This window comes from Mirounga leonina, unplaced genomic scaffold, assembly GCF_011800145.1.
Source record: "Mirounga leonina isolate KUSES-001 unplaced genomic scaffold, KU_Mleo_1.0 Mir_165, whole genome shotgun sequence".
NCBI classification, from domain to species: Eukaryota; Metazoa; Chordata; class Mammalia; order Carnivora; family Phocidae; genus Mirounga; species Mirounga leonina.
This window is the reverse complement of record NW_023270415.1, coordinates 74144498-74154796: the sequence shown is the minus strand read 5'-3', so window position 1 is coordinate 74154796 and position 10299 is coordinate 74144498. Positions and strand designations below refer to the sequence as shown.

Below are 10299 nucleotides of genomic sequence, written 5' to 3'. Positions count from 1 at the left end.
AATAAAATAAAATAAAATAAAATAAAATAAAATAAAATAAAATAAAAAAGCAAAAGGCAAGGAGAGTCTCAGTAGATCATTAGGCTGCCCCCTGGGATGAGCAGATAATAGAGTGGGATAATTATGTTTTCTGTGCATTTAGCATCCCAGCGCTGTGTTAGGAGCCAAGACACCTAGGGCCTGGAAGGTGCGTGACACCTGGGGAATGGTTCTAGCTTATGAAATCCCATAGTCGCCAGCATGCCAGTCGGGGTTTGGAATCCAGTGCAAAGGACTGAAGATAAGCACAGGAAGCCATGGGCAGCCGAAGGGTAAGGTGGCTAACTCGGCTTGGCGTGTGCAAGGGAGTAGGTGAAAGAAAACATCTTGGGCGCGTGACATGGGAACGAATTGTTTTGTTCATTCTCTCATTCAGGAAATAGGAACCGACTTTCTCCCACGTGGCCAGTGGTGTGTGGGTGGTGGTGGCAGAGTGCATGTGTGGGACAGGCACGCCCGTGCTCCCGTGGGGTTATCAGGCTAGTGACGCATGCTCTCTGGGAGTGCAAGGAGTCCTGGGTAGTGACAGTGCCTGGCCCCGTCTGGGCGGTCAGCAAAGATGTCCCTGGGAAGGGCCATTGATAGTGAAATCTAACGGGTGAGTAGGCAGTGCCCAGGAAAGGGGGACGGTGTGAGCTGGGGTTGGGAGGGAGGAAGGTCTGGGTTACAGTTTACAAAGGTCCCTCTGGGGGCTGCTACAAGCAGGGTTGGCCTCAAGGGAGGTGGCAGGGGCAGGTCGGAGGCTGGGGCCGTGAGCGCCCCGTCTTCATTCTTCTGTCAGATATCAGGGGCTGAAAAGAAAGTTTCATTCCGGGAGCTTGCCTTTTCTGTGACACTGAGCCCTGACTGCTCTGGCTCAGGCCACGTTGTGTGTCTTCCGTGGAAACATCCCACCCCCTCAGCGAGCTCCAGATAGAATCTATTTATTGTCAACACCAGGCGCCTTTAGACAAATCTTGGGTCAGTCTGTAACTAAATCCTGTTGACTTTGCATCTAAAATAGCTCTTGAATCTTCCATCTCTCCTCCATCCCACGGCCGCCCTGCCTTAGTCCTGGCCCTCCACATCTCACAGAATCACCGACTCAGGGCTGATCTTTCTCTCTAAGTTGCGAGTTTATTGTGTTTTATCACCATTGCTGTGTGTGTGACGATTATTTGGTGGTTGTATCAGTGAGCTTTCTCTGCATAACAAACAGCTCCAAGCCTTCATGCCTAAAACAACAAACATTTGTTATTTCTCCTGATTCTGTGGGTTGACTGGACATTTCTTGTGTCTGGGCAGTGTGGCTGGGACTCAGTGGTGTGGTCTGTGCACCAGGGGACCAGCTCAGCTGGGGTAATGTGGCTGCAGAATGATTCCTAGCAGCGAGAAAGGGGGATATTCTGGACATAAGCACTGTTGAAGCTTTTATTTGTGTCTTTTGTTATTGGCTCACTGGCCGAAGCAAGTTACATGGCCAAGTTCAGATTCAGAGGGTGGAGAAGTGGACCTCAATTCATGTGGGGACAGGGAGCAAAGACACACTGCTAAGGAGGATGTGTACAAGGTGGCCCGAGCAAATGGGGGCCGTTACTCTACGAACCTGTCCCAGGGGCTAAGATGAGGACTGTGGAACTGGACAGAATGGGGGTGTCCCGTTGGGGGCTGTTCTCTACCACTTAACTGCCTTTGTCATCCTGGTCAGGGTTGTTCACAGCAGCTCTCCAAACCCCAGCTGCCCATCCATAAAATGGGATAGTCATTGAGACCACCTCAGGGATTTCGTGAGAAAACGTGTGGTCTATACATCTCTCAGTGCTTGGGACACAGTAAGAGCTCAACCAGGGGTCTCTGTTCTTTCTCTCAGGTGGGGCCTTCCAAAGCCTTCTCCCACCTGGCCTCAGCCTGGTGGTGCATCCCAACCCTGATCTCACACGTTCACTATTGTTCACTATTTACATTTTTCCCTATCTTCTTCCTCAGAGACACTTTCCCCCATTTTTTTTCTTTTTGTCACACAGCATTTCACTCGAGTGAGGAGCAACTAAAAACCCACCTGCTCTTCTCATACTGAATTAGTCATTTCTCCCTTAGCTCTCCCAAATATCACTCACATCCTCGTATCACATTGCCCTGAGTTATTTGTCTGTTTTCTCCACCAGGCTGAGCTTCTTGAGGGTATGAACTATGGTCTCCTCACCTTTCTGTCTCTGGTACTTGGCTGTGTGCATGGAACAGGATAGATGTCTATTTAAAAAAAAATACTTGATGTATAAATCATTGGGTGAGTTGGTGGAGCGATGGGCGAATGCCTTTGAATTGTCTTGAATCATCTTCAAAAGACAGTGGATGAACTAAAGATCAAAACTGACTTGAACTTTTCTCCTCTTCCCTTCCAGCTGGGACCATTTTCAGAATCAAACTTTCTGACCTGGAAATGTCAATAGAAGAAATAATCATTGCCAGGACCTGTGGTGAGCAAACACTTTGAGCTTTGTGGCCAGGACAGTTTCCTCTGAGGACCTGAGATGGACAGTCCCTCAGCCCCCTGAGGTAAATGACTACCCTCTCCCCCAGCACGAGTGAGAGGTGTTGTCTTTTCTGGTTTCTTCCATAGATTAACTTGAGTAGCGGAGGAGAGATGTTCCCCTACGTCTTGGTCTCTTTGTAATTTGGCCTGCTCTCCCAGGGATATGCCATTAAGAGAGAACGCTTTCTACCTCAGGGAAAAATGCAGGTCATTAGAATATCAAGCAACCTTATTTTCTTAAAAGGAAAGCCTCTGTGTTCTCATTAAACAAGTAGGTAGAAACTGGATTAGGAACAGCCTCGTATGACCAGTGCAGGCCACCCCAAAGAAGGTCTGGAATGACACTGTCCTGGAATGAGGGTTAGCAATCAACTCTGACCCACAGGACAAAACTGGCCCAGTCATTTTTTATAAACAAGCCTCTATTCGTACCCAGCCACATTCTCTCCTTCAGCTATGTGTCACACCACAACAACAGTGGTGACAGGGGCTGCGTGGCCTGGAAGTCACAAATATTTACAGTCTGGTCCTTCATGGAAAGAGTGTGCCAGCCCCTGGTCTAGGGCTAAGCTGCCCACATGTAGCCACTCCATGTGTGGCTATTTAAATTTTAATTCATTGAAATTAATCACAATAAAAAATTCAGCCCTCAGTCACGCTCACCACATTTCAAGTACTCAATAGCCATATGTGACTTATGGCTACCATTTTGGACAGTGCACATTGAGGAAGTTTCCATCAGTGAGGAAAGCTGGCTTAGGGAAATCTGTGGTCACCCTGGAATGCCTCTCTTCACCCTGAGTGTCTAACTCAGCTGGGATACAATTGCCACCATTGTGGAAGAAGGAAGGTTGGTCCATGTACGTGTGTGTGTGGCTGTTCTGTATGATTATTGGTGAGGACATCGATCTATTTATCTACCTACCTATCCATAAAAATGGAATTACTTCTAAAATTTCTTTGGACAGCCAAACTATGGCCACTGTATATGAGTCCATGTAAAAACTAAGCCACTTGGACTTTGCGTTATATCAATTTTATATATGCAAATAGGTTGATAGAAATATGAGCCTTTCCATGGTCATGGGAACATCACATACAGTATAGGGCCTCCTGTAAAGGGAACGAAACAATGGCCGTAGTGTTTCCCATGGGCTCAAGATGGGGCAAGAGAGATAAGAAACAGGGAGAGGAAGAAAGTGAGCTAAAGATACAGTGTTCGTGAGTCTTGGAAGAATGAGGAATGATGGAGACAAAAGATAACTGTGGGTTTACTTTCAAAGAATGTGTTAAACAGAGTAATGATGATTGGGACCTTACCCCATCTCAGAATTGGGCGGAGCATAACCAGTTCTATATAGCAGACCCATGGGGTGAAGCTTGGACTTGGCAATAGTCCCGCCATCTTGGATGGGTCAGGACTGGGGGCATAATAAGAGGTTCTACTTGTTGAATAAGGCAATGTGCAGTGCAGAATAAGAGGGCCAGTCACTGAGCTGCACAGCATTTATGGGTGGGTCCCAAGAGGAGACAGAGAAGAAACTCTAGGTGGCCAGGGGGCCTATAGGCAAAGGCCCCACGTTGTGTCTTCAGGAGCTGGGCTTTCTCGGCCTTGGGTTGCACAAGAACTAGCAAGAACAAAGCAGAGATTCAGATGATGGAAAAGGATTGAATTGATATGTATCTGTACATCTAGATCTGAAATGGGCCCTGCCTCTCTTCTCTTGGTTGGTTTTTAAGCTCTTCAACATTGCTGGTGAGTGCTGGAAGCACTCGAAACAGGTGTTTCCATAGTGGACCTTCAAACAATGGAGCTTAATGCAGATATGAAGTAATTAGAAGTAACAATAAGAAAAGGTCTTGATTTTTAGTATATAGTACCGAGCATATCAGGGACAACAGTGGTGGTGATGAGGGTGATATTAACAGCGATAATATCTTCCATCCATTTCAAGCTCGTTCTGTGCCACATACATGATCTGGTAACAATAATTATTGTTATAATAGCTTCAAATTATTGTGCTAAGCACTATATTCACTTTTTCTCGGTACATGAACCCAGAGTATGCTTTTCAATTACATTTTTTTTTCAATTGCTCAATTTTGATATAATTGCAAATTTACAGATAAGTTGTAAGAAGAGCCAAAAAATTCCTGGATACCCTTCACTCGGATTCCTTAAGTGTTGACATTTTACCCTATATCCATTCTATCCTTTCCTCTCTCTTTTTTTTCTGAAATCCGAAGATTCTTTTTTTTTTTTAAGGATTTTATTTATTTGACAGAGAGAGAGAGCACAAGTAGGCAGAGCAGCAGGGAGAGGGAGAGGAAGAAGCAGGCTCTCCACTGATCAGGGAGCCTGACGTGGGGCTTGATCCCAGGACCCTGGGATCATGACCCGAGCCGAAGGCAGCCGCTTAACTGACTGAGCCACCCAGGCACCCCTGAAATCCGAAGATTCTTATAACGACAGTAGAACCAAGTCAGAAACTTAGCATTGGTTTACTACTGTTACCTGATCCTCAGACCTTATTCTGATTTCACCAAGCGCCCCCAGTGAAATCCTTCCCAGCAAAAGAAAATCCATTTGGCACATGGCCTTGTTGAAAAACGTCCTTAGTCTTGTATTTTGTGACATTCATGTTTTTGACATGTTTAAGCCAATTATTTTTCAGAGCGTCTCTCAGCTGGTGTTTGTCTGATGCTCCCGCATGATTAGATTTAGATTTCATGCTTTTGCTGGGCATCCTGCAGAATTCATGTGGTGTCCTCGGTGCCTCATAATTGGAAGGCCGGTGCTGGTCTGTCTTTATCACTTGGCTTTATCATGTTGGCTTTATCACTTGGTTAATGATGGAATCAGCCATTTGTCAAGGGGCCCCGGCTCTTTTCCGTGGAGAGTGGTATCTAGAAATACCTTTTGGTCATGAGGTATGTCCGTTGCTACTGAGATACGTTGCCTCTAGGCCCTCTGAGCAGACAGAGCTGGGAAGTAGGGAGTGTGGGTGTGTGTGCATGCACACGTGTGTGAGTATATACCCACGTGTACACACACATATACACACCTCCGTATTTGTGGACATGTGTATACGTAGCCGCATATACATGCATACCCATCATATACATGTGTGAGTATACATATAGGCACATCATCTAGATCATTTCTAAATCAGCCTACATATATATTAAAACCACCGTGAGCGCAGACTGGTGATGCTGGCCTCAATATGCTTGAAATCCACGTCTGTCTTAATGATGCTGACCCAGTCCCACTGCCAATACCCCAGACCACCGCATTGATTAAACCGTGGGTCAGGCCCTGTTCCAGATCCTTCCCTCACTGTTACTGCTCATAACAACCCAGCGGCCCGAGTACAGACGAGGAAACAAGACTCCGAAAAAGTAATTAGCTTCTGCAAAGTTGTACAACTAGCAGATGTGGTAAGCTTACAGTGAGTGCCTGTCCTTCACCTGCCGGCGTTGGATCCAGTGGCCCGCGGAGACACCGCTACCCCAGAAGAAAACCCGAGCGAAAGGGGAGGGAAGTGTTTGTCCCCATCGACCCACGGCCACTGCGGCTCCTAGCAGCAGGAAGGTGACGGCATGTCGGTGGACGCCCACGTCCTTCGCTCCCGGCATGCGTTTGTGGCCTGCATCTCTGATGGGGTCCTGAAGCCCATCACACAGGGTGTGCAGAGACGCACGGGCGCAGGAAGGCGCGACCGTGGGTCACTGCGTGCGCGCGTGAGCCTTGTCCTGGGGGGAGGGGCGGTGCCTGGCTTGCAAAGCCCTTGGTCAGGTTGAGGGCGTGAATGCAGAAGTGGGCCTCTCTGGGGAGAGGGCATTTCCTCTCTTGCCGCGGGGTATTCCCCCTGAGCCTCTGCTTCCCAGAGGCCTTAACCGAGAACACATTTGTATCCCTGGCTCCCAGCAGAGCATTTGTAGGAGGCGAACTTGATAAATGCTAGTTCCGTTCGTGCATCAACAACTATTTCTGAGCTCTTTCTCTGTGCCAGGCACTGTCCTGGGCAGCCAGAGACCCAGGGAGCTCATGTACTGGCCGGGGGCGGGGAAGGGGAAGAGATGGACGATAAGCAGGAACGGAAATACACAGCGGCAGGGTGGGTGGGGTGGAGAGTGCCAGGCGGGGACTGGGTGAGGTGGGGTGGGGTAGGGAGCACAATATGGCGTGCTGGTCCAGAAGGGGAGCTCGGAGGAGCCGTGGCTAGAATCCAGTCACACTGCCCAGAGGAGGGAGCGCAACAGTGAAGACGAGGAGCCTGGGCTGCTGATCAGAGGACGGATGGGGAACTCATTACCCTCCCCGAGGGACTGTGGCCTTCACCTTGGAAAGCCGGGCCTGCCTGCTCCAGTGCATCTTTTCAGGTCTCAGGAGTCAACGCACGTGGGCACTCTCCCTCAGAACTCAAACTGTTATCAGCTGGCCCAGAGGCGAACTGGAGGCCAAGGCCCTCTGGGTAGATAAGAGGTGGTCTTGGTGATTAAAGATATGGAAACGGGCAGCAGTGAGATGCTGGTGAAATCTCTGTTGCTGATCACCTTAAAGGAAAGAGCAACAGTTGCGGGCACAAGGACCGTTGCTCTGGAAGAGAGGAGACCTGGGGGCCAGCTTCGAGGAGCTGAAGGGCTGGCAGGTGCAAAAAGGTGAGCTCGTCCTGGGTGGTTTTAAGGAGGGAATCCACATGGAGTGAGTGGAATTAGCAGAGAGGTTCCAGTTCAGGCCGTGGTATTCCTTCCTTCCTTCTCATCCATTCGTTCGTTCATTCAGGCAGCAGATACTCCTGGGTGCCCGGCACTGTGCCGAGGACCGGGGATGAAACAGAGTGAGACAAGAGCTCTGTCCTCGAGATAGTAGTGATTCAGTGGGAGAAACAGACAAATTAACCGATCAGCGGTAGGCACAGATGCAGTTCTGAGTTTGGGGAGGCCTGAAGCTAATACAATTTGGGAGTCCTCTTTAAGAAATAATGATACAAGTTAGGGATTTAAAATGAAAGACAAGCCCTAGGGGCACCTGGGTGGCTCCATTGGTTAAGCGTCTGCCTACAGCTCAGGTCATGATCTCAGGGTCCTGGGATCAAGTCCCCGCATCGGGTTCCCTGCTCTGGGGGAAGCCTGCTTCTCCCTCTCCCTCTGCCTGCCATTTCCCCTGCTTGTGCGCGCGCTCTCTCTCTGTGTCAAATAAATAAATAAAACCTTAAAAAACAAAAAAGAAACACAAGCCCTAGTTAAGTGGGGTGCAGCCAGGGACTGGAGCTTAAGCTTCCCTGGTGTGGGCCAGGCCTCCTGCCGGGTGGGGGAGAATGCCTTTTCTCCGGGGGTACCTGGAGCCGCAGGGGTGACTGGACACAAGGGGTTCTTTGCAGCAGGAGGCTGAGGACGGAGACTTGGCGGGAATGCTGGTAGTGGGGATTCTGCATGCCTTCCAGGTCCTCCAAGCCCTTGTTCTTGGGCTAACCAATGAGAGCTAAAGACTTTTGTGCTTCTGAGTGCTGCTGGGACTTTCAAAGGCACTTTCCTGGCCATTCTACCAGGGGGTCTACCTTACGATCCCACTTCCGGGACTGCCTTCTGAGCAATCACCTGAACCTTGGGGGTAGCGGGGCTGGCAGAGTGTCTGCCAACACTTGCAAAGGTCTGCCTGTGGGTCACGTGCTCTTCTAAGAGCCCCGAGCATCGACACATTTAACCCCCGCAGCCACCCTGGGAGCTTCCGTCATTCTCCTTGTATCACCAGTGATGGAGGCACGGAGTGGTTACGGAACTCAGCCGCAGACGCGGGCTGTCAGTGAGTGGAGGAGGCGGGCTCTGTGCCTCTGGAGCCCAGGCCCCTCGCTGTACCGCCCGTGGGGATCCTTGCCGCCTGACTCTGAGAGCAGTGCGCCGGAGACGGTGCGAGGGGCCGAGGTTAGAAAGGCCGAAGGACATGCACAGAACGGGATAACGTGTGAGGGACCTGCACACGGAGCTTTACCAGCGCACCGCAGGGCTTGCTAGCAGGTGAGGAGGGGGACACACGGAAAACCAGAGTAAATGGTAACTGCGTGTTCACAGGGCTGGAAGCCCCGCTCGGCCCTCCCCCGCTTCCCGGACAGTCCCCCAGGCTCATCTGTCCACACATCATCCGCAGGCGGTTTCTGAGAGCCGGACACAGGAGAACCAGCGCTGAGGAACGGAGACCTGGTTTCTGCTCTCGTACCACTAACAGTGCGGGCTTCTGCCTGCTCGCTCTGCTTGCACTTTCTCCCACCCTGTGGCAGGGCCGTATCTTCCAGCCCTCCTTGGTCCCTCACTGGTCCCAGCACCCTCGGAGCCCGTGCCCCCCTGCACCTGTCGCCTTGTTTGGAGAACGGAGAGGGGGACCCACAGACCCTCCTGGACTTCAGAGCACACGCTCTTCACCATGGCCGCAGGAGGCTTTGCAGGCATATGTCGCATCATTAGCATCTGCTAGAAAGGTCAGGCACCCTGCCTGAGACCGGGGCAGTTGACAACGGTGCATGCCCTCCCAGGGGGCTCAAAGATCCAGCCCTGGTTGACAACCGGGCTGGAGGTGGGAAAGCAACAAGCCTCAGCACAAGCTCATTCTGACTCCACTTACCAGCTGTGGGTCCCTAAGCTGATGAGTCTGGCTCCCCTGGGAGGATGGAGCCAGTCGCACCCACCAGGGGAGAGGGACGCCACAGGGATATGTGAGCTTTGAGGGTTCACCAGAATAGGTCTCAGCGTGAGGAGGGCCTGGAGGCTTCTCCATCTGCATCTCTCCAGCTCTGCCACCCTGATTCCCAGCTGTAAGGGAGACAGAGCCCCCAACCTGCAAGGGCCTGTCGGGGTGAGACGCTGTGCACAAAGCCGGGCCCGGTGCCTGGCCCGTAGTCAGTGTGACACGTCACCCACGTTGTTATTCCTAGCTGAGCCACCCTGGCGGGCCATGGATGAGCTGTCGCATAGCTCCACTCCCCCGCCCAAGCTTGGGGCAGGTGTCTGGCTGCAGCCGAGACATTTCTTCCATGGCAGGACGAACGTTCCAGAATAACCATATCTTCCATGGCAGGACGAACGTTTTGGAATAACCACTGCAGCCAGGCCTCGAGGCCTTGATGACATGCATGGGGGGGGGGCCACCAGACCACCAGAAGCATGGAAATTTCCTTTGTGCTTCTGGAAGCCATGCCCACAGATTGAGTCGACCTCAAATGACTAATTTTTATTCCAGTCATGCCTGGATGATAAGCATTTGGACATTTACTAATAACCTTTGTTCCCAAGGGCATCCAGTCATGTCCTTCCTCTTTTCAGTGTCCATGTCGCTCCTGGCCCCGGCACAGAGTCCAGATTCCACAGCAGGACGGACAAGGCTCACCGTGACCTGGGCCCCACCCAGGACCCCGGCCTTATCACCGCGCTCCTACGAACCACGGAGAAATTTTTAGAGTAGTATGGAGAGTGTAAACTGTTAAGACAGAAGGCCTGAGTTGAGATCCAGGTTCTGTGGCCTACTGTACCATGTTGGACAAGCCACTGCACCTGCCTTGATCTGTGTTTCCTCATGGGCAAAACAGACCCAAGAGATGACAATGGTGCCATCCGCATAGGGGTGTTGTGAGGATCAAAGGTGTTGATATATGTAAAGATGCTTAGGATCCTTCTAGACACACAGCGGGTCGGGCTAAGCCCTCGGACTGGTGGGGGCGCTCCCTTGGGGGATGCTCTAAGCCCTCGGACTG

The 10299-nt window shown here is 51.0% G+C and overlaps 1 protein-coding gene across 2 annotated transcripts in view; it reads left to right on the top strand.

The window, feature by feature from the left end:
- Nucleotides 1–10299, top strand: part of ST3GAL1 (ST3 beta-galactoside alpha-2,3-sialyltransferase 1) — an 87898-nt gene that overhangs the window by 15354 nt on the left and 62245 nt on the right. For both annotated transcript variants that reach the window (XM_035011985.1, XM_035011986.1), the window contains exon 2: nt 2421–2574. The gene's annotated coding sequence lies outside the window, so the exon portion shown is untranslated. The remainder of the gene's footprint in view (nt 1–2420; nt 2575–10299) is intronic.